The following is a 6328-nucleotide window of genomic DNA, read 5'->3' as shown; positions in this document are numbered from 1 at the left end:
CAAGGCACCACAATAGCCTAACTCTGCACAGTAAAGAGGAACAGAAGACAAGAGTGAAGAGTGGTGTGACCCCTTCCAAGTGCCCAGAGCAGTGGTCTCAAACTGTAGCCCTCCAGATGTTGCACAACGTCAACTCTCAGCATGCCCGGAAAGCCGTTGACTGTCCGGGCATGCTGGGAGTCACGAATACAAGGATCCTGGACTAGGCACAGGGGCCTTAAAGACTCCGCCAAGTTACGGACAGCAATAGCTTAACTGAGGGTAGACAGATCGTAAAGTCTATACAGTTCAGCCAGGGACCAAGGATGTGACCAGTGACACAGAGACCTTAAGGGCTTGCTGGGACTTGTAGTAGGACTGGACAAATGAATGAAGACCACGCTGACTTGACAGATGACAGGGACTGACTCGACTTGACTCATAAAGCTGTGACTTTAGCTTACTTGATTTGATGGTGGCTGCAGGACTTGACTTTGAGGCCTCCAACACTCTGGGCACACACAATAGACGACTGCACTGGACCTCAGCTTAGCAGAAGAGCAGAGCTCAAAGAGAGAGCGAAGCTCCACCCAGGGCTTATATGGGGGAGACCAGCAGGGAGCCTATAGGTCACTCTTAAATCACCTGGTCTCTGGTACACCCTGGGTAACAATCACATGACATAACTCTTAAAGATACAACACATTTTATAATACAATACACTGCAGAACATATGTACAGGGGGGAAACAGGACTGCAAGGGTACGGGGCAACATCTCCCATACTGGGCCACCTCACTTCATCTGCATATTAGAGATCTCTGCCCCGGTGGCATGCAAGTCTTATCAGGAGCAGTGGGTAAAGATAAAGGGGGAGATTTATCAAAACCAATGCAGAGTAAAAGCTGACCAGTTGCCCATAGCAACCAATCACATTTCTTCTTTCATTTTTGAAAAGGCCTCTGCAAAATGAAAGAAGCAATCTGATTGGTTGCTATGGGCAACTCAGCAACTTTTCCTCTGCACAGGTTTTGATAAATCTCCCCCAAAAAGATTATTTCTCTATTGGCTCCATTGGGGGACACAGACCGTGGGTGTATGCCGCTGTCTCTAGGAGGTATGACACTATGGTAACAAAAAAGTCGGCTCCTCCCAGCAGGATATACCCGCCTCAAGGCCCTGAGGTAATCAGTTTTAAGCTTAGTGTCTGAAGGAGGTGGACTTGGTCTGGATTTCTCCAGACCAGGTCTTATGTTTTATTATTTTCCTAGTTAGGGTATGTGTTAGTTTTTTATTCCATTTTCTTTCATGTTTTCAGGTGGGGACTCAGGAACTGCGTCTCACTGTTTCCCCATTGCGAGTAAGGGGGCACAGACATTGCATATATGGGCTGTTCACCCCCCCCCCCCCCCCTCGCCAACGGTCAGCGCCTGGGGTTGTACCTCATGGGTCCGGGTCACCCTATCTCCTTGCTCGCACATGGTAGCCCGGCACGATGCAGGTGATAAAAGCTGACTGAAGACTTCATAGGAAGACTTCATGAGGTAAGTTCTTCAGACTGAGGTGAGTATATTTCCCTTTCTCCTTAGGTGCAGATTTGCAACAGCTGGAGACCCTCAGTTTTTGGCCCACTTTTCTCATGGGTCTAATGGGGCTGGCCTGGACAGGGGGTCCTTTATTATGGGGGGAGCAGTGACAGTTTGGATGGGGCACAACTCTCTACACTTTATTCATATATACTGTGTGTGTGTGTGTATGTGTGGAACGTCTGTGTGTGTTTTTTTACATTGAAGCGGCTGACAGCCGTGGCGTTCTCTATGCGGGCGCTCTGAGCGCCGGTTTACTTTCACTTTCGGCAGCGGCTGCTGCTGGCGGCGTCTAGTCCATTCAGTTCCCGCGAGCGCACATGCATTTGCATGTGCACTCGGGGCAAGGAGCGGGCGCCATTACAGACTTCTTGTTAATGCTTCGGCGGTTAATGCTTCCGGTGCGCTTTAGCTCCGCCCACACAGGGCCGCCGAAGCTTCTCTCTGTGCGGACTGTACACCAATCAGCGCTGTGCGAGCGATTGGTGGCAGGGGCCAATTAGCGGTGCTCCCTGCTCCTAACACGCCCCTCACTTGCTATTGGCCGGCATTTCTCCTCTTTGACAGCCTGCAAACCATCACGGGTTCGAGTCCCAGGGTGGGACAGAGTGTTACAGTGTTGTGGTTTAATTTTTTTAATAGGCCCATTGTGGTCTATGGGGATCTCAAGGCATGTGAAACAGTAAGATAAGCAGACTGTATCAGCAACAGTGAATTGGAACACAGTCTTGGGTGAGAGAGGCCCAGAATGGCCTCCCTCTAAACAGTTAACTGGAGTGTTAGCCACTCCTTTACTCTGTCAATACTGTAACTCTATACTGTCTGGTTCTGCTGTACCACTTGTTCTGCCTGCTCCACTGCTCCCCCAGACCCCCCTGCTACTCTACCCCGGTTGTTCTTCCCGACCCGGCGGTGGGTTCGGCCGCCCCTCCAGCCTGGGTTTCCTCCCTCTCCCAGTCTATATCCGACTTGGCTCAGGTCTCCTGTTATGTGGTGACTGCCTTGGAGAGGCCCTCCCTACATCGGGCCTCCAGAGGGTCCCACTCTCCCCCTATTCTGACGCTCTCGCAGCATCATAGGGGTGTGTCATCTGACTCATTCCCGAGTCTTCTGGCAGGCACGGGCGCTCCCCTCGTAGGCATCGCCCCGTTACTCCGACCTGTAGCAAGCGTCGCTCCTCTAGAGAATGCTCCCAGGGTCGCCGCTCTGGCTCTCCAGACCCGCGTACCAGGTCAGTCTCTCTCTCTTCCAGGGCCACCTCACACGTTCCCATTCACCTGGAGAACTTGTGGAAGAAGTTTTTGATTCGGCTTCCGACTCAGAGGACCGCACGGATGTGCCTAATGTAGTGTACTCATTGGTTGCGGCCATAAGAGACACCTTCCAGCTAAAGGACCCAGGAACTTCGGACGTGGTCCAGAAGTTTCCTTTCATCATGCCGACCTCTTCCAGTGCTGCCTTACCTCGTTCCCATTCACCTGGAGAACTTGTGGATGAGGTTTCTGATTCGGCCTCCGACTCAGAGGGTGCGCGGATGTGCCTGATGTGGTGTACTCAGTGGTTGCGGCCATAAGAGACACCTTCCATCTAAAGGACCCAGGAACTTTGGACGTGGCTCCAGAAGTCTCCTTCTCTGTGCCCGACCGGCACTCAAGACTTTCAGCTCTCACTCTGAATTTTACGCCCTGCGGATATCCGCCTGAAGTCACCCTGACAAGAAGTTTCAGGAAACGAAGGTTCAAGCGCGGTATTCCTTCGCCAAGGACCTCATTACTCGGTGGACCTCCTCTCCAACTGTGGATCTGCCGGTCTCCCGCCTCTCTAAGGCGCCTACCCGGCCGTTGGCTGATGCGGCTGCCTTCAAGAATCCAGCGGACATGAAGGTGGATATTTTGGCAATCTCTGCCCTTGAGGCAGCAGGTTTTTCCTGCTTTTGCTTCTGCCTGGGTGTCGAAGGCCCTTTTAGTATGGTCTTCCAACTCCGCCAGGGTAGTCTTCAATATCCTTCCGGGGGATTTATTTAATCTAGCTCTCCGATGCTGTGCAGCCACTGTGCTGCCTTTACCACAAGCTACCTGGTAGCCACCGTCCCTTCATGTGGCTTTAAGCCTGGAATGCGGACGCCACCTTCAGGAAGTGAGGTGACGGGCCGGAAAAAGAGTTCTTTATTATCTCTGGTAAGACTCACAGAACCGCTTTCCGTCGTAAGTTCTCCTTCCGGTTCTGCGGACCTTTGGTACCAACAAAGGGTCCAGCCAGGCGCCTTCGTGGTAAGAGGGCTCCTCTTTCCGATCCCATTCCTCCCGGAGGTCGGCTATCCGTTCCGGCCGTTTGGCGGCCCCATCAGGCACCCATTGGCCTTCCTCGGCCTGAAGGTTCGCCCCCACCCGCCGTCCTTTCTCGGGTGGTTGGTCGCCTCTTACCCTCCGGGATGCCTGGACATGCAACTTCAGGGGAACGTTTTTGAGGTTTATTCCAACCTCCCTGTGGTCTCCAAGAAAGGCGTTTCTGTTCGCCCAGTCTTGGTTCTCGAGTATCTCAGCCAGCATCTTGCGTTCCCATCCCGAATGGAGTCTCTCCGTTCGGTGCTGGCATCCATGGTTCAAGGGGAGTTTTCGTTCCTCGGTGGACATCAAGGATGCCTGTCTCCACTTTTCATTGTTTCCCGGTCATCAGCGGTTCCTCCGCTCTGCAGTCCCGGACGGTAATTTTCTATTGTGGCTATCCATTTCAGTCTGGCCACTTCTCCGCGGACTTTTACCAAAGTCCTGGCGCCTGTGATAGCCTTTTTTACGGACAACAGTTGTTTCCGTGATTCCTTATTTGGACTACCTCCTGATCTGAGCTCCAGCCAGGACCCAGATCCTGGAGAGTCTTAGTCTCAACCTCCAGACCTTGTCTCACTTCGGTTGGATGGTCTTTTGGGACAAGCCCAACCGCTCTCCTGGGGCTCCAGTTCGATGCGGCCTCTGCCCGCTTTCGACTCCGCCGACTCTTTTCAAGAGTCTGATGCCTTCGGCTCCCTGCTCCAGTTTCCATTTGCTTTTGCATGGATGTCCTGGGTCAATTTGCGGTGGCCGTGGAGGCCGTGCCATTTGCCCAGTTTCATCACCGACCTCTTCAACTGGTGATTTTCTTCCGATGTGACAGGTCTCCATTGTCTCTCGGCCGCAAGATCGTCCTCTCTCGTCAGTCTTGTTGGTCCCTTCTGTGGTGGCTTCGTTTTCCCCCTAATTTTTTTCGGGGGTGTTCCTTCCTGTCCATCCCTGCCAGTTTGTCAAACTGGGGAGGTGTTTTCAGGGACTGCCCGGTCTGGGGTCTTGGCCCCCCGAGAAACTTTTTCCCCTTCAACATTTTGGGGCCTAGGGCAATTCTTTCTTCACTTGCTTCTTGGGAATTTCCCTCCTGGGCGGAACTCAGGTTTCCAGCCATCTCAGTTATCTTCTGACTAGCCGTCCCTGGGATGTGATCTTCTCGGCCGGTCCTCAGTCGTCCAAGGCACTGGGCCCTACATCCAGGGGTGTTTGCTGTGATCTGCAACCCCTGGGGCGCTGCAGGCGTGGACCTCTGCTTGTCCCACCACAACCGAAGCGTTCCTCTCTCTTGGTCGAGCCTTGCCCTACCTTGTATATTTGGTGGTCGGGCTTTGCCCTACCTTATTTGTTTCCTCCCTTCTCTTTTTGGGGTCTTGAGGAAACTCTCAGTGGGGCGTTTCTGCCATTCTAGTGGCCCAGCCTGGGCCCGGCGGGCGTGGTACGTCGTCATGGTCAGGCTACTGAACGACTTAACGTTGCGCCTTCCCTATCGTCCAGACCTCCTATCTCAGGTCTCCTGTGCCACCCTTATTACCGTCTCTGCTTTGACGGCATGGCGGTCGAGACCGCGGTTTTGAGAGCCGCGGTTTCTCTTCCCAAGTCATTCGCACCATGCTCAAGGCTCATAAGTCCTCCTCGGCAAAAATTTACCGCCGTACCTGGTGGTCTTATTTTAGTTGGTGTGAAGCTCAGGTCTTGTGGCCTGTTACCTTTTCCGTTTCCCATCTTCTCTCTTTCTTGCAGTCGGGATTGAAAGTGGGGTTGTCTCTCAGTTCCCTTAAGGGTCAGGTTTCGGCCCTTTCTTTCTTTTCCAGCGTCCTCTGTCTTCTAATTCTCATGTCTGGACCTTCCTTCAAGGAGTGGCGCATGCTGCCCCTCCTTATCGGTCACCTTCTCCCCCTTGGGACTTGAATCTGGTTCTGGAAGTACTCCAAGGTGAACTTTTTGAACCCCTTAGGGAGGTGTCCCTGCGCCTCCTTTCTTGGTAAGTGGCGTTTTCTTGTTGTTATCTCTTCCATTTGGAGAGTGTCTGAATTGGCAGCTCTCTCCTGCCGTTCTCCGTTTCTGGTACTTCACCAGGACTAGGTTGTCTTCCGGCTAGATGCTTCCTTTTTGCCTAAGGTTGTTTCGGCCTTTCATCTCAATGAGGACATTGTTCTTTCGTCCTTTTATCCCGCTGCTTCTCATTCTAAGCATTTACTCCACAAACTGGATGTTGTTTGGGCTGTTAGGTATTACCTCTCTATCTCTTCTTCGTTTCATCAGTGCGATTCCTTTTTCGTCCTTACGGAAGGTCGTCGTAAGGGACAACCTGCTTCCAAGGCTACCACTTCTCAGTGGATCCGGTCTGCCATTTCGGAAGCCTATCACTGTAGGGGGAAGATGTTGCTCATTCTACCCGTTTCTGTTGGGGCATCCTGGGCTCTCCAGAACAAAGCCTCGGCCTCGC

Source organism: Hyla sarda, chromosome 7 (genome assembly GCF_029499605.1).
Source record: "Hyla sarda isolate aHylSar1 chromosome 7, aHylSar1.hap1, whole genome shotgun sequence".
Lineage (NCBI taxonomy): Eukaryota > Metazoa > Chordata > Amphibia > Anura > Hylidae > Hyla > Hyla sarda.
This window is presented reverse-complemented; position numbering follows the sequence as displayed.